The sequence below is a fragment of the Phyllostomus hastatus genome, unplaced genomic scaffold, assembly GCF_019186645.2.
Source record: "Phyllostomus hastatus isolate PE091 unplaced genomic scaffold, TTU_PhHast_1.1 phas_scaffold_78, whole genome shotgun sequence".
Taxonomy (NCBI): Eukaryota; Metazoa; Chordata; class Mammalia; order Chiroptera; family Phyllostomidae; genus Phyllostomus; species Phyllostomus hastatus.
In genome coordinates this window covers 69,522,470-69,540,352 of record NW_025334041.1, presented here as the reverse complement: position 1 = coordinate 69,540,352, position 17,883 = coordinate 69,522,470, and the positions used below count along the sequence as shown (strand labels likewise).

The 17,883-nt window shown below is 49.4% G+C and overlaps 1 long non-coding RNA gene across 2 annotated transcripts in view; it reads right to left on the bottom strand.

Annotated features, from left to right (window-relative positions):
• LOC123811705 overlaps positions 1–9,973 on the bottom strand; it is a 54,265-nt gene extending 44,292 nt beyond the window's left edge. For both annotated transcript variants that reach the window (XR_006784422.1, XR_006784421.1), the window contains exon 1: positions 9,768–9,973. This is a non-coding gene — a long non-coding RNA (uncharacterized LOC123811705). The remainder of the gene's footprint in view (positions 1–9,767) is intronic.
• Between the last annotated feature and the right edge of the window lie 7,910 nt (positions 9,974–17,883).

Sequence of the window (17,883 nt, the reverse complement as noted above, 5' to 3'; positions counted from 1 at the left end):
ATGAAGGGTTCTCGGGGGTTGTCAGTGGGAGTTCGGTAGGAGACAGCAGCAACGCCTGCTTGTCACTGGACACCTTTACATATAGTTTCATTTTTGAACCGTATCCAAAAAAAGTTAGTGAAAACTAGAAACTCTATTCCCTCTTCACTGTATTTGCAGATTAAAAGACATATCCATGAGCTCATCTCAAAAGCATTGGCTGAGATCACCCTGCCTGAGATGAGCACCCCTCCCAGGAGACCCCTCAAGGTGCCTGCAGCAGGGTGCGCCCACCACGGACCGCAGGGCTCCCGGCGAGGCTTGCTGAGGCCATGGACAAGCTGCTCCGTACAGGCTGCAGAAAGGGTTGTCTTCCCTCAGAAACAGTAGAATCTGCACGTGGTCTTGGAAAATAAGATACAGTCCACAAGGCCATAAGTTCAACCCCTTGCAGGTCATGGTGTTTGGGATGAGAGCAAGAATTCTAGCTCTGCCTTGAGCTGTGCATTCTCCAACTCTGCAGGGCCTCAGTCTGCTCATCTGCATCTTGGGTTGATCACACTAGCCCTTGTGAAGAGAAAATGGGGTTAAACCCATTAACAGAGGCAAAGCAGCCAGCACACGCCTGGCCCTCAAGAAGCCCCCATAAATATTAAATTCATCCCTTTGGCTGCCAGGAGCCCTTTCAAAATGAAATAGATCCACTACCTGCATTTTAGGCAGTATGGTTAATCTCCCCTAAAACCTGCAGAAGATGTAAATTAACCCTCCCTGTGAGGACCAATGGCCTCTCTTTCCCACCAGCACAGCTGAGAGTAACTGAAATCATCTTTTCAATTGGTTTGCTCAAAGAATTCTGGAACACTCTATTTTCTGAAATATGGAGAACAATTTCCATTTATTTATTTATTTATTTATTTATTTAAAATCCTCACCTTAGGACATGTTTATTGATTTTTAGAGAGAGAGGACATCGATGTGAGAGAGAAACATTGATTAGTTGCTTTCAGTACTCGACATTGCCAGGGATCAAATCCACAACCTAAGTATGTGTCCTTGACTGAGGATCGAACCTACAACCCTTTGGTGTATGGGACAATGCTCTAACAACCAACCCACTTAACCAGGGCAAACATTTCTATTTCAGTAAGAAGTCCATGACTATGCATTTTCACAGAGAACAATAAAAATTGGAGTTGAAAGATCCTAATAATTTTTTGCCGCCCAGAGGGCAGGTAGAGGCAGGGACAAGCTGAGAGGAAGCTGCACAACTTTAAAGGTAGGAGGGTAAGGACTAGGGGAGACAGCCATCGGTCCCTCTTGAGTGATGGATCCTGTGTTGTGCAAGTGCCCCCCACCATGGCTCAAAAAATGAACAGGGAGAAGGTGACACTCACTGCAGGGAGACACAGTGGCTAGGAGCCCCCTGGTTTGCAGTCACCGCTCGGGGGCGGCAGCTGGATGGCAGTCGGCACTTATTGTGCCTCTCATCTCTCTTCTCTGCAAAGCAGGCACTTCTGGGGACTTCAAAGGAACCGCCGCCCGGAGACAGCCACTTGTCTGTCAGGCCCAGTTCAGTGGCGCCAACTTGAAAAGCATGTCTGAAGTGAAGGAAATGCACTGAACCCACAAACTCATTGATTGTGTGACAATAATCATGGACAACAGTCTTCGAATGCTCTGGAGGTTTGAGGTCACCTGCTGCAAGTACCTAATCACCAGCCGTCCAAGGGTTCGCTAGTCTGTCAGAAGCTCTTCGCACTTGAGGACGGGGGAGAGAGACAGGATGGTAACCATCAGAAGTCTGGCTGGGTCTGACTCATCATTACGTGCCCCATTCACCAAGGGGGTCATAGCACACATTTGATTGTATGATGCAACCGACTGTCCTCTCATCCACATCAGAGACACTGCACAGCAGGTGAGCTGTTCCCACACAGTGAGCTGTTCCAACACGTTGGACGCTGGCGACCTTGGAGACAATCTCCAGCGGAAGGCCGGGTCTCTGCCCAGAGTCCGCACTGACCCACGGGGCTTCTGGTAAAGATGAAGAAGGGATGCCAACTTGCAGGTGCTGTGAGGCTCACATGTTATGTTAGAGAACACAGGGGCCAAATCTAGAAGATGACACTAAAAATAATGTGAGGTTCTACTTAGGTTAGAAAAATAAAAAAACAAGCAAAAAGTTTGCCCCTCAAATGCAAATGAGGGAGTTGTGGCTTTGCCCACGTCCCCACACAAGGAGCCCAACCACAGTGAGGGTCCACCGGCGGACATGCGGGCCAAAACCTCAGCCTCGAGTTCAGTACAGGGAGGTCCCTATTCGTGTTAAGAGGGGCGTCAAAAATCTGCCATTTGTGCCAGAGAGGGCAGCACAGGGTGAAGGTCGTGGCACACTGCGTCTTCCAGGAACCGTGGGAAGAAGGAAAAGCTTGAACACAGGAGGTGACGGTCACACATCTGGAAGGGCTCTGGTGTGGACGAAGCCTGGGCTTGCATTGTACTTCAGCAGTTTAGGGACAGAATGGCGGCTCGATGAATGTTACTGAACGCGCTGAATTATGACCACAGTTATTATCATGGCTGCGACTAAGTAGCTTTGTGGGGCAGAGCTACGTCCAAAATGGGCAAATGACAGAAAACTGGCTGATTATTTATAGGCCATCTTCTCAGTAGGGGCTTCTTCCTGGGCTGCCTCTGGAAGGGGAGAAGGGGCTAAATGTAGGTTAGATGGCCCTCTGGGGGCTCGTGGAGAGGGGCAGCTGTGGAAAGCAGTGCCTCCCACCCAGAGTCTGGCTTGCCGGGCACCTGCCACTGTAGGTCACCTCACCCATGCTGTGCAGAGGGTCAGAGAGGCTCGGCAACTCGCTTGTGGATACACAGATAACCAGCGAGATAGGGCCCTGTGCTAGCTGTCCCCTACCTCTGGGAAAAAACAAAGGCAAGGCATAAACCTACTCCCATCAGATCTTCACTCTTCACTCACGTGTCTTCTCATCAGAGGAAGCTTGAACCCACCCCCGACCCTCCTGTGGTTGCTCTAGACCTCCCGGGGCTGACCTCTGCATATGGGCACAAAGAGGACAACATTTGGGGCCCCTAATACTCTTAGAATAGAATGTACTCACTTACTTTAAAATTAGAAGGAAACCCTGAGTATAATGAAAATGAATATATAATAATGAATATGGCCTGGATGACATTCATTTTTATACTAAAACAGTCATAATGTTTTTCATGAGGAAGGGGCCATGAGGGCTAACGCACCTGGGCCCATGGAAGTCACAGCAGCCCTGAGCCTTTGCCCTTTATACCAGAGACAGGAGAGGCAGCTGCACACAGAAGGGACCCTGACACCCCGACACCCTGACACACCCTGCTAGTTGACCTATAGGTTGAATTTCACAGTGATTTTTCCTACCTCCCTCTGTATCATGCAGGTAAATCCACTACAAAAACAGTCACATCTCCAGGCAAAGAACCTGGCCTCCAAGGCCTGTGACCATCTTCCCTCTCTGTTGTCCTTACCACTGGCTTCCTTCCTCCAAGTTGTCTTATGGCTTCAATATGGCTTCTGGAGCTCTAGCCATTGCCTCTGCATTCCACACAGGAGGAAGGAGGGAAGTAGAGACAAAGGTTAAGTCTCTTAGATGTCAGACTCCTTTCAGGAGCTTTCCTGGAATCCTCAATTACTCATTAGCCACCTTGTGTGTAAAGGAGCTAGAAGCTGGAGGAGTAAAGCAAGGCCCTGAGATGGTGCTGAGCAAGGAAATCACAGGAGGGGGCTCAGTCTCAGGTAGGAGAACAGCGGGCAAATCCATCCTGTCCTTACGCGTCCTCGCAGCCCTAACTGTGTCACTAGGTAACAAGGTAATGTAGAGCAGAGGTGTGGCAGTTCTACCTTCTCTGGCCTTTGATCAGGTTGAATTATATGCATAAGCCCGGTTCCTGAAAGCTGAGCCCCTTCTGCTTCAGCCACTCTGCCCTTTGCTGGACCAGCACCTCACCTTTGCAGCCAGGCCTGGACAGTTTCCTGGCTGCGCCTGGGGCTGGAAGGGTGTGGTCCTGACTTCAGCACGGGTGCTCTCAGGAGCTGGCAGCAAGCAGGGGTAAGTCCTGAACTCAGACATAGCTGAGATTCCTGGTGTGCCTGCTGAGGGAGAGTGCTCAGCGTGGACTTGATTTTGTCATGTGGTTCCTCAAAGCTGGAGGTGCTCAGGGGGTGAAGCAGCCCCACCTCCCTGTGCTGATCCCTTGGGGCCCTTAAAACAGCCTGACAGTATAGGATTTACATCTATTTTACCAGAAAGACATAAATAGCAGAGACCTTGTCTGCCAGCTCACCCCCACATCCCTGGGGCAAAGACCCAGACCACTGGGTTCCAAGCCGAGTTCTTCCACTTACTGACAGGGTGACCCTCAAGTCTGCCTTAACCCCTGTCTCTGTGTCTGGATGATGGGGATGGCAATGCCAACTGCCACGCACAGTTCTGTGAGGACTAAAGGAGTTATATTTTCAAAGCACCCAGAACAGTGCCTGGCTCCATGTTCGTACTCAATAAACAAAGTAGTGTTCAAATAATCACTATCTGGCTGGATAAATGATAAATATTTGCAAAAGATATGAATGAAAAGAAATCCTATTTAGATATAATGTAAAAATCAAACAATGATTTCTGTTCTTTGAATGCCCTCCTCCAAGTTTGTTGAAAGCCCTGGACACCAGAAGCACAGTCTCAATGCCCCTCCTAACACTTCTGGTGAGAGCAGTGTGATTACTTCACAGAGTAGACCCTGGTCACAGAGAGGCTAAGTGACTGGGTCCCAAGTCCATTAATAGGACTGGGAATCTAGTTGTCTTCAGGAGCACTCTGTCATGGGGACTGCTGGTTGTCCATCCTATACCCATTTCCTTCTGCTTCTGTGCTGTCAACAACTCCTGTGTTGTCAGGGGTACCAACGTGCCCAGTTAAAAAATGGCATTTCTCAACCTTCTTTATAAATAGGGTGGGCAATGAAAAATGAAGGTTGAAAGGCTTACTTGGGGACTCTAGGAAAGCTCCTTAAAGGAAGCTGACATCCAGAATACTTAGCCTTTTGTCCCCGCCTCCACCCTCTCTTCCTCTTTTTTCCTGTATGGAATGCAGCAGCGATGGCTGGAGCTCCAGCAGCATTCTTGAAATCATAAGACAACTTTGAGAAAGGAAGCCAGTGCTAAGATGGCAGAGTAGTGAGATGGATGAATGAACTACTTGTTGACTCTTGCCCTGGAGAGTCTGCCTCTTATCTTTTTCTGTCTGACAGCAGGTAAGCCTGACACTTGTTGGAGCCACTGCTATTTTGTAAAGCTTTTATTTGTATCTAGCTGAGTGATGGCTGCATCCCTCTCACACTCTATAAATAATTCGTCCACTAAGAACAGCTAAAATGATCCATTCTTGCCCTCATTCAAAATATCATATTTTAAATAAGATACATTTTTGGAAGGACAGGGTGGGGGTAAGGGCTAAAAATCTATAGCAGAAGCCCTCACCTGCAGAGTGATCAATCCTGAAAGCAAAAGATTAGCAGGAAAATCACAATAGATGAGATCTGCCATAGCTATTAGCTTTTCCAATTATACAGGGTACAATAAAACCCATTTTAAAAAAAATCAGAGGCATCCTCTGAGACCAACCAAACCTGCTGCCAGAGCTTCCATCCTGGGCACCCAACTTCCTTCTGATGAGTGTTGACTTCCCCTTTCCTGAGCTCTGTGGTCTAACCGGAACTCTCCTACACCCATGAAGAGCCCGATCCCACACTGCAGCCCTGGGCCAAGCACACTACTGCTCATCCACAGCACTCTGGGCAGAGAGGACCTCTGGATTGTGGCACAGGGGAAGAACTTCCCACATATGAGCACCAGTTACAACTGACCGCCCCATTACAGCCGAGGCTTGGTACTCCAAACCTGCAGTCTCTGAAAGGCGACGCATAAAGCACTGGATGCCTTCCCTTTCCACATCAACAGCATGATTGTGATGGTTTGGCTCCAAGTTGCTACATAATCATGAATTATCTTCAGAATTGGAAAAGAAAGGCCATGTTATGTGTGCTGTGGTTTTAGTTTTAAGTGTGTCTTGCTTAATATTTTTAATATGAGTCAGCTCCATGAACTGTGATGATTTTCAAGTAACCAGAAGTTGACTGTAGCTGGCTTTAGATAGGAAGTGTGAGTACAGAATCCAGCTGCTTCCACCCTCGGGGCAAGCTTGAGGCTGTGGTCCTGGATTTTTTGGCCTGAGGCCTCAGCCTGTTGATTCACACACAGAACTCTCCTAGTCCCCTGCTTCTCCTGGCCCTCCTCTCCTGATGAGGGTGAGGGGCTCTCCTTCCCCGCTGCCCTCCCATGATGCATCTTTGAAGAAGCTGCTCTGCCTCATACACTTGCCTGGAAATCTTGGACCTCAAGTGAGTCAAGTAACCAGCCATCCTTCCTCTCACCCAGGGTGTGTGTGTGTGTGTGTGTGTGTGTGTGTGTGTGTGTCGGGAGGTACAGGTGGTCACAGAAAGTTACTATCATGCAGTTGAGCTGGATGAGATGGAAGCTGTTCTTACTGCAAGGATATTGCTGACAACAGTGATGATGGCGATATGATGATATTGATATGGTGATGATGGTGATGGTGGTGATGGTGGTGATGGTGGTGATGAGGGTGATGATGGTGGTGGTGATGATGATGGAGATGAAGGTGATGGTGGTGGTGGAGGTGGTGATGATGATGGTGATGATGGTGGTGGAGGTGGTGGTGGTGGTGGTGATGAAGGTGATGGTGGTGGTGATTGTTATGATGATGTGACAGGGATGACTGCCCTGATATCTGGGACCCGGTTTTTCCTAGAGAGAGCCAAGAAGCACTCCCACTTAGCTCATCATTAACTGTCTCCCAACAGCTGGGCATGCTATGGCATTGATGACACAGAAGGCTCTCATGTCGGGCATGAGAGCTGATTCCTACGGATGCTGGCGGGGCACAGCCCAGGTGGAGGTACAAAGGGATCTGTCATATTTCTGAGTCAGTGAATGTATACTTCACAGTTATTGAATCTCCCATAACTCATGTGCTAAGCTATCATTACTGATCTTAGATGAACCCACAAGGCAGGAACTAATACCATTCACACTTCACTATGAAGAAAGTGGGATGCCAAGAAGTTAAGTAACTCGCTCAGCATGAGGGTGAGCTCACCACATGGTAGCCAGTGGTGGAGACACCTGTTGGATCCCATGGAAACCTGCCAGCAGGAAGTCAGGAGAGCCTGGGCCAGGTGTTGGCGAGGGTGGCATGAAGCAGAGCCAGCAAGCCATAAGCCAGTCCCCCGGCTGAGGGCACCTGACAACAGGGCTCTGGGCAACTTTTAAATATCACCAGGCTGTCAGCGTTTTCTTTTTGCAGAGATGCTGTGTTAAGAGTCTGCTCAGTTTCTCTTGGAGAATGCTTCCCTCCTCCCTCCCTGCCCCTCCACACTCAGAAGCAGCTCAGTAGTTGGAACAATGACAAAGCAGATTATATGAATAAACGCTCTGCTTTCAGGCACAATCGTGGCTTTATTGCTGGCCTTTTAAAATAACTCTCCTGATTACAAAAGTGATAATATCAGTTTACTGCAGGCTCCTTTCTCATGGTTAAGAGGCCAGCCAACTCGCAGCCTCGAAACAACAGCCCGAATTCTACATGAAAGAAGGCACTCAATGTCTAAGATGAAACCAGCCACCTCGAGCCACTGCCCCACAGCACTTATCTGGGAGAATCTGAAGATAGGGGACCTGGGCACCAAAACACACCCAACACCTGGCGGTCTCTGAAATGGGCACAGGAGGAAGTGCCTGTGTGGGAAGCACTGAGGCACCATCTCCGGAAGGTGGCCCCTGGTCCTCCTCTCCATGAAGATGGCCTTTCTCTGGGTACATCTGAGGACTCTTCACCAAGAGAGGGAGTCCGGGCTGGTCTCCCACTTTGGAAATCCATGGAGTCTGCCTTGCTGAGGCCCCGAGTTGGCACAGGCATGGCCGTAACTCTCGGGGTTTGGAACAACCACTGGCTACACTGGGATGGCAGGACTCTGCTTGAAAAGTCATGGCGCCAACTCAGAGACCGAGAGCCCAAGACCTTCAGAGACTAGAAGCTGGTAGAGCTCACGTTGCCAGGACTCCGGTACGCCCTCTGCAGATGCCACCTCTCTGAGACCCCCTGCAGTCCTCTGAGGCAGGCACGCCCACAGTCAACGAGCACAAACACCCGATCCTGGGCAGGTCTGACCGAACTCAATGGGGGGTGTGTTCAAACAGGACTGCACTCGGCCCTTGAGCTGCCTGCCTGCAGCAACCCCAGCTGTGTTGTCGCATTTTATTTTTAATTTCCCTAACACTCCTCCCACTTTATAGATAAGTGTAAGGTCTGAGGAGGGTAAGCCTGCTCTGAGTTCGAGTGGACACTCTGCCCACCCTACATGCATGTGCAGAATGCCAGCTCAAGCCCTGAGTGCCTCTCCCACGAAGTCCTTCAGTGGATGTAATATCATGGGACCCCAGAAGCAGCTTCAGCCCTGAGCCACCCCAGCCAATCATAAACTCTGTACTTTTTATCTAACAAACTGTATGCTCCACCTCAAACTCACCACACCAGCTGAAGGAGCTGGCCCTGGTACGGGGACCCTTTAGCCAAGGGCCTCTCAGCGGCACACAGAAGAACTGGGACCAAAGCTGAGAAGGAGGCGCCAAACGGGGGAGCATCCTTAATTGATTTTAACCAAAGAAACCAATCCTCTTAGAGGGGGCAGCCAGCCAGCGCACTGTGCCGGGGGCTGATCGAACCTTCTCTTAGCTGCTCCAATTTTAGAAATTGGGTGCTGACTCATTATTAACCCAGGAAGCCCACGCACTCAAATGACTGTACTGAAAAAGCTCTGTCATACTCTGCTTACTGATGTGCAGCTTTTTAAGCAAATTCAAAAAATGTTTATCACAAGGTCTTTATGACATTTTAACCGTTTCATTTACAGTAACTAGAACGACGTTTTAAAAAATATACTTCCTGTATTTTACTTGACAGTAAAGCAAAGCCTGAGCAGAATAGTAACAGTGTGAGAAACACACACCAAGGTCACCTCAGGCCGCCACGGTTCAGCCACCTTGCCCTCACCCCTGCTCCAGCCCCTCCCCTGGCATTTTTCCTTTCCGATTCCACCACAGCTTGTGACATTCAGAGTTAAGGGAAAGGAAAAGACATTCAGTAAGTTCCTGGAGTCATTCATATGCCTTTAGAGAGGGAAGCTGAAATTTTGCCTCTGCATTGTATTTTTGCCCTAAAACCGGGCAGCTAAGACCATGTGGACACAGAGTGCTCAGGGGCCGTTTCCTCCAGCTCGAGAGGCGGAAGGAGCCCAGCCTCAGCAGCCCTGGGCAAGCACAGGTCCCCACCTCCACCTCTGGGCTCCACGGTTGCTCCAGATAGGAGAACCCAACAGCTTCCTTTCCAGGCAAAAATCACTGTCTCTTCCAAGACAACGCACTACATGACAAGTATCTACATTCTCACAATTACCAATTCAGAAACTTCCCCAGACAATCAGGCTAAAATACAGTAGCTATGGGGGTGGGGGCAGAGGCAGCCACTTCTCTAAAACCATGCTCCTCAAAGTCTGAACAAAACGCAGTGCTCACTCCAAACACAACAGCTTCAACACAAAGGAGACTCTTCAGCAAGCTGCAGAAATGATTGTAAAAATGACAGAAGCGTACTCACCGGGGAGAGGCTGACAGCTCCACCTTCCCGGGGACAGCGCTGCGACACTCTGGGGACAGACACTGGCTCAGGCACAGCCTGCCTGGAATGTGTTTGGAACTTAAAAAGCAACGACCCTACAGTCACTTATTTCCGTCCATTCCCAATGATGTCTGTACCATTGAGACGGAAAAAAAAAAAGGAAGAAAGAAAGAAAGAAAAGAGGCACACACCTCAGTCTTCATTCTCATTGGAACGAGATGACTCATGCTGACTCACAGCCACCACTTCCTCTCCCGACATTCTCTTCATTCTTGTGAGCTGGCTGGCGGTTCCCAGGGCTGTGCAGCCCTTCCTGGAAGGACAGCCTTCCCTGGCGTCGCAGAGAGGCAGAGAGACCCATGACCTCACATGTGGCCCCAGGGGAGAGGCTTTATTTGGGACAGTTGAGAACAGTTGAAAAATAACATCTCGAACCTGGCGTGAATTTGAATTTCAAATATGCGCTGAAATTTTGTAATATATCACAAAGCTCATGTGAAACTCTTGGTCCTCTCAAGGCATTACAGGGGAGGGAAAGGAATGGAATAGTGTCTTACTCCTTAAGAAGGTTGGATTTGCTTTGCCCTGGTAACACTTATATCAGTTCATGTTTTCTTCTACATATCCTCCTGACACAATAAGTCGTAGAATCTAAAAATCATGATCTCTTCAAAGCTGCTTCAACTGATGGTCGTTGGTGCCAATTCAAAGCCAATGGGAATTTCAATTTGGGATGCAGTGAAGAAGGAAGTTTATTCAGTGCAAACATGTCAGTTGCGATACAGCACAGCTGTGGAACAGCTCAATAACGTTACAGCTCAGGTATGAAGCAGCACAGCGCTGAGGTCGCCCTCAGGGAAGCCGGCCCTCAGGCCAAGTCGCTTTCTTGTGCTTGGTCCTCTATAGGGAAACAGTCTTCGGTCTTTGGTAGAAGGGAAAAGTGCGCTGTCTGATCCAGAGCACAGCTGACTTGTGTAGAGCGAAGTCCCCACTCCTGGTCTCTGATTAGTCTGGCCTAATGCAAATGAGGGCTTCAAAGTTTGATTGGTCCAAAAAGCTCCATCCTGATTGGTCAGAACAGAGCAACTCTAACTGATCAGTGAAGATGCTGATAGGGATATGGCTGCACAGATCCAGTTGGATGGGGAAAGTCTCAGCCCTATTGGTTGAAATAGGATTCCAGAACTCTTTCATAAGAGCTGGTTCACAGGACAGGAGCATGGTGCAGGCAGGCAGCTCAGTGCAGGCTTCTCTCTGAAGTGTGCTTTGCATGAAAGGGCCCCGTGTAGAAATGGCTGCTAGGCTGTTTTTGAATTGAGCCCAGTTAGCCACCAGCAGCCCTTTTTGTAGGTATCTTTTTTCTTGGGGTTGACAGCTATTTATTAGAGGGGTGTGTGCCAGGACTAAATGCCTTACAAAATATTTTCTACCCATCGTTTAGGCTTCTAGAATATGTCGGATTTGAATATTAAAAGATATAACAAACTTTTAAAAATGGTTGGTGAATATTTACATGCAAACAGAATAGCCACTGCCTCCCAGTTTTCTGTGGAAGGGTCCCAGATGGGGCAGCCTCCCACACTTCCTGCATTTTTAAATGATGAGAAGCATCCGTGGATGCTCAGCAACCTTTGAGAAGCCAGAAAGGCAGCTGTGCTTGCATCAGGCCCACCAAGGTTTCTGGAGGAATGTTCGCGTGGGCGAACATTCCATGAGCCTCGTGACTGAGCGCCTGCTGCTGTGGGGGTCATACTCTGACAGGGGACAGGAGACCAGGCACACGCGTGTGCGTGTGGTGGTCCTCCCCCTGGGGTGGTCAGCAGACCCGGTTTCTGCTTACAGCGGGGTCCACTGTCAGGAAAGATACTTGTTTATTATTCTGTATCTCAGTTCTTATAACAGGAAAATCGGGGCATTTGCTGAAGGACAATAAATACCAAGTGCTTTGAGTCCCCTACGAAAGTTGTGCCGTGTCAATCCAATGGCCAAATGTTATTTCTTGCAGTTTGGGTTTTTTTTTTCCCCGTAGAGTAGAAAACCTATTGGTTTTCTAGAATTTAGGCATGTCTTTCCTGTGCAGTTCATAGCGATGTGTTTTCTTCAGGAACGTGTGGGGGACGGGAACGGCCGGCAGCCCCCGGAGCCGCCCTGAGGGGCGCGTGCCAGGCAGCGAGGTCCCGCGGTGCTGCGGAGGCGTGCCTGGTACCAGGAGACCACTATGTGGAAAGTCAGCCTTTATTCATGAAGACTGGAGTTATCAATTTATTAATCTCTGGAGGAACTGAAAAAATATTAGTTTAAAAAACCACTAGGAACGAATTTCTAAAATTTGAAATAGTTGGGGAATGTAGGCTCCACATGGCAGCCACACCCTGCTCCTGGAAGCGCCCCGCCAGAGCTGTCGTCACTCCAACAGTGGTTTCTTCCATGGCAACGCTGTTACAACAAGTCTTCCGGAACATTCCAGGGCAAGGCCCAAGGCATGAAACTGGGCCTCCTCCCATGGTGGCAATTTGAGCCACCACCGCAGAAGGCCGGTGGAGCTGAGGCCCCCACACAGCGTCACACTGAACTGCTGCGTCTGAATCCTGACGGATCGTCTGCACAGAGCTACTCTCTTCGGGGCAGGAAGTGGGACAGGGCGTTAGTGGGACGCGGAGGAGGTTGGTCCTAATGTATTTATAGCCCCAGGACTTAACATGGAATATTCTAGAGTACATTCACTTTAAGCTGGCTCATCCCTGCATGTTCCACCAGAAAGGAAATAATAATGGGATTTTAAACATGGAAACACTTTATAAACATATACAGCCTCTTTTGCCAATGGAAAAAGCACTTTAAAAATGTAGGCTTTGTTGAATTAAGAAAATAAACAAGTTTCACTCCTAAAGACAGTGCACAGTCTGAAGACAGCATGTCATAGGTTCTTGTACACATGGATGGGCCATGTTTAAGAGTATTTAGCCCTGGCCAGGTGGCTAAGTTGGTTGGAACATCGTACTGTACACCAAAAGGTTGCAGGTTCCATCCCCTGTTGGGGCACTTAGCTAGGTCGTGGGTTCGAGTCCGAGTCAGGGTGCACGTACAGGAGGCAACAGATTGATGTTTTTCTCTCTCCTCTTTCTCTCTCTCTCAAATCAATAAACACGTCCTTGGGTGAGGATAAAAAATTATTTACAGAGTATTATGCCAGTCAGCCTCCTAAACATGCACAGCCTCCTAAGCCTGTGATCTTCAAAATAGCCCTGTGAGGAAGGTGTGACGTCACCCCACTTTCCAGCAAAGAAACCAAGGCACAGAGACAGCCAGGGCCTGTCCAAGGTTGCAGAGCCTGCCATGTGTCGCCAGGCTGCCTGGTGTCAGAGCCCACCTTCCAAGCCACCACATTCCAAATCCGCCAAGAAGCCACGTGGATCCTTATAAAGGACTTTTTTTAAATCTTTGCATACACATCCCCTTCACAATGCGTCCTTCCAAATTCTTCAAGTGTGTGTAAGGTGGACGTACTTCCTATTCATTTGAGAAATAAATAAAAACTGTAGCCTCAGAGTGACCTATCCCTTCAGATGGTAACAATTCTCATAAATTCAATTAGAATTACCCATTGGCATGTTCCCGAAAGCACAGGAGGCTGCACACGATGCCAGTGCTCCCAGACGCAGGGCTCCTCCTCCTCAGGGACACGAGGGCACTGTCAGAAAGCACACCTAATGTTCCCTCCCTCACTGGAGCAAATGGGTCTCCTCACCACCCACCCTCCTGGGAGGGGAGGGGGTGCATCCTCATATATCAGGTCCAGCCCCTCCCCTCTTTTCACCTCACTTCTTTCTAGGATTTTGTTCCTTATCAAACATAGGCTCTTTCCCCACAATATCCTTAACCTCCTCCTGTCTACAGGCCTAAGTCCAGACCCAGGCTCTTCTGTGTGCAAACAGCCTGCCTGCCTGTGGCCCTGTGGAGGAGACCTCGAAGTGCCCCCATGCCTCCCATCCCCTCCCCACTGGTAGCAGCCATGACGTTTGGATGAACTCTACCCCCACACCCAGGGAGAGTTTTGATGTAGTGAAGCAAAACAAGGAAATGCCACTCCTTGCTACTCTGACTGCTTCTAAGGTGGGCTCCTGCACCTATCTCCGTCAGGGCATGGCCTCTTCTTGCCACGGTGATGTGCTCAGGAGGCCTTTTCTCAGGGACAACAGGAAAGAAGGCAGAGAACTAAGGAGACTTATTCTTGCTTTCAAGCTTCAAAAGTCTAGGAAAGAAAAACAGGAAGGAAGGGAGGGAGGAAGGGAAAGAGGAAGGGAGCCAGGGAAGGAGGGAGGAAAAAGGGAGGGAGGGAGGGAGGGAAGCTGGGAGACTGGGTGAAGTCAGGGAACAATATGCAGTTGTGCAGCTTGTGCGCTGCACGCCCAGGGAGTAAATTCCCACAGACTGTGGTGTGGTAGGGCCGGTCACAGTCCCAGGTGAGGCTTCCTGGAGCCCCTGTGAAAATCCCACAGGATGAGTGATAAAAAGTAGGAGTGGAGAACAGAGGACGAAGAGTGAGCCTGCTGCCTACCACCTGGGAGATCGGGGCAGAGAAGGGTGGACATTCACCCAGGGCAGTTCAGGGACTCTAAGAACAAAGGGACACTTGCTCCTGAAATGATGGGAAGTAAGAGTTAACTGACAGCATTTTTTCTTCCTTGGTGGAACTTGAATTCAATGGTACACTTAAAACTGAGGGCATCTTAAATTAGTCAGAATATAATCTGCACAGCCACAAATTGGACGAGTTCACCAGAGCAATGAGTGTTGACAAAGGAAGCAAGTCCTGAGCTCTGGGCCCTGCAGCTTCAGGGGGTTTGGGGTGAGGAGGAGCCGGCAAAGAAGGGGTAAGAGGGTTCTGGGGAGCAGGGGCCAGCGAGGTGGGAGGACAGAGCCAGGAGAATGCAGCCCCTGAAAGGCAAGGAAAGAAGGAGCTTTCGAAGGATAGAATGATCACCTGTATAATCATCCCTGAGGGGTCATGTGATGGGGACTGGATTTGGCAAGGGGGGTCCTTGTTGGAGAGTGGGGGTGCAGGTCTGAAGGAAGTCTGGAGACCAAAGGTGGAGAGAGAAACCAGACAGTGAGAAGAGACACTGCTTTCTAGAAATGGGACTGTAGCTGGTGGGGCCTGTGGGGTCAAGGGAAATTTTCTTTTTTGCTCATCTGTGTACTTACTGATAGAAATGACTTAGTCTAGAGGGGAAAACTGGTGATGCAGGCTAGAACCAGAAGCACTAGGTGAGCTAGAAGGAGGAGCCAGACCCACTGCCGCAGGGGAGGGTGTGGAGCCAGGGACAGAGAACCCGCAGCCAGGACAGGACATTGACCAGCAGGGACAGGCCAACCCATGCTTCTTGTGTGTGCTCTTGTACATTTCATCGTCCTTAATAAAAAAAAAATGACATCAATTTTAAAAATTTAATGACAAGCAGTACACAAATACAGTGTTCTTATGAAAAAAACTTAAAATATTACAGCTAAAACTAAAGCCCCCTTCGACGGGGAAATGGCACTCTTCACCAAAGAAATAGGGACACATTAGGGAAGTGAGGAAGGCAGGATTTGGGGAAGTGGAGGAGAAGCACGTGTTAGTAAGAAAGGCAAAGAAATCCAAGAGAGAAGCTTTGACGGTGGCCCAGGTTGGAGAGTGGATCGAGCCCAGTTCCCAGAGGGAAAGGTTGACATGAGAACATCAATAAGAAGGTGTGCCTCCCTCTGGGGCTGGACCCCATGGACCGAACTGACCTCGTGAGGTGACCGCTTTCTGCACCCAGCTGGGAAGACCATTGGTGCTGATGACTGGGCACAGAGCTTCCCGGATCTGTGGGACAGGACTGGGAGTCCCAGTCTGCTCCAGACACCTACAACACAACACAACACATGCACTTGCACACTTGAGATCCATCCAAGTTGCTATGTGCATTCATGCTTCTTCCTTTGTGTTTCTCAGTGCTGTTCCATTGTATGGGTGTACCACCGGTTCTTCATCCCTGCCCCTGTTCAGGGACATTTTTGACAAATAAAGCTGCTGTGATCATCTGTGTTCAGGTTTTTGCATGGACACAGTTTTCATTTCTCTGTGGTGAATACCCAGACAGTGGGACTGCTAGCTCATGTGGTGACTCCCTTCTTTCAGGAACCCATAAGGCATCATTCTGCTCAAGTGAGCTGCACATTATGTTGTGATTGCCTTCCACCCTTGACCACTGTCTCTGTCCTCCTCTTTGCCTCTTGGCTATTAGCCAGGATTGCTAGCCCTGACTTCCCCTTGCCCCCTCGTTCAGACTCCATGACCCAGCCCATAGCGGTCATCAGCGGCCATCCTGCTGAGCCCCCGCAGGCACTGCCAGTATGTCCACACTCCCAGGCACAGTGCTGGAGACCCAGCCTCTCCCGACTCCCTTCCATCTTCCACGTATCCACCCAGTGGTGTGGCAGTAAATATTTAACAACTGGCTCTCCAAACATAAATGAATAAGACAAACCTCAACTGGTGGTGCCTACTGATTTCTGGGATGTCAACTCTCCCTCAGTTGCCAGTTCTGGCTCCCAGCACGATGTCAGATAAAGGGAGGTGGAGAGACATGCACCATCAGCTCTTACAACTGGATAGGCTAGATGAAGCCCACATGGCCTCCATCACCACCTGCCCCCTGACAGTCCTTGTCCCTTGAGTTTCCTACAGGAACTAACCAGTCACCTGTTTGGGGTCTTCAAAGAGGCACTTATACCTGCATTTGAAAGGGTTAGATTTATATCAGTTGTCCGTAACTTTGGGTGTGCAAAGACCCCTTTGAGTGCCCGAGGAAAACTACAGATGGCTCTCTGAAAAGGCAGTTCAAGTTGCTAAATGGTCTCTTGTGCACAAAGACCATCTTTGTTAACTCAGGACCCTTTCGGTGTCCAGGCCTATCAGGGTTGAATCCTTGGGCCAGATGACCTCCAGGGGCACTCCAGCTGGAAACTGTACCGTTTGTGCTAACACACACCATGGTGCAGGGTGACATCTGAGAAATTAGGGAAAAGGTGCAAAGAGATTCAAATTCTCAAGTTTATAGCTATTTGTCATGCAAATTAAAACATGAAGGAACCTCAGAACTGAAGCTGCATGGCTGATGGCACAGGCAGGCAACCTTGCAGTCCCAGTTCCCCAAGTGCAGCGCTGAGGGCTGCTCCTGGAGCCAGCAGGGAACTCTGGCCCTGGTTGGGTGCTGGGCTCCAGCTCCTGGTCTCCATCGCGGGGGGCGAAGTCCAGGCTGGTGTGGGGAGAACAGCACAGATGCCCTTGGAAACATTGGCTCAAATGAGTCACATTCTCATCCTCTGATTCATTCACTTGGGACAAGCTGTCTTCCCCAGCACTGCTGGAGGAGAGCGGAGCTGGGAACTGTGTCTCAGCCCCACCAGCTTAGCCCCAGCACCTCACTTTTTACTCCCCAGAAACTTCAACTGACATTTGTGCTGCTATGTGAACCCTGTCACTGACAAAATGGTAAAAAAAAGAAAAGCAAAACCTAAAACTTGATATGGCCATCTAGAAGTTGTTCTAATTAAGATAATTTGTGAGTGTAGATTACAATTTGGTGGATTCCTAGTTATTCAAACACTAATCTAAGTACTTCTGGGAAGGGATTTTGCAGATGTAAGTGAAGCCAAGCAAACTGGCCATAAGAGAAGGGACTATGCAGGCGAGCCCTTTAAAAGCAGGAGATTTTCCTTGGCTGCATGTGGGAGAGGAAGTCAGAGGCTCAGAGCACAAGGGGTCATGGGGTCAGAAAAGAGGGCAGTCTTCAAAAGCTGAGAGCCAGAAAAGACATGGGACCTCAGATCTACAGCCACCAGGACCTGGACTCTACCAATGACCCCGATGAACTTGGAGAGCATTTTCCCTCACAGCTTCCATAGGCAAGCCCAGCCTGGCGCAGCCCAGCTGACATCCTGGTTTCAATGTGTGGGACCCCAATGAACGCCACCCAGGCTTCTGACCAGCAGTACTGTGAGCTGATAAATGGTAGTTGTTTTAAGCCCTTCCGTTAGTGGTGATTCGTTACACAGCATTAGAAAA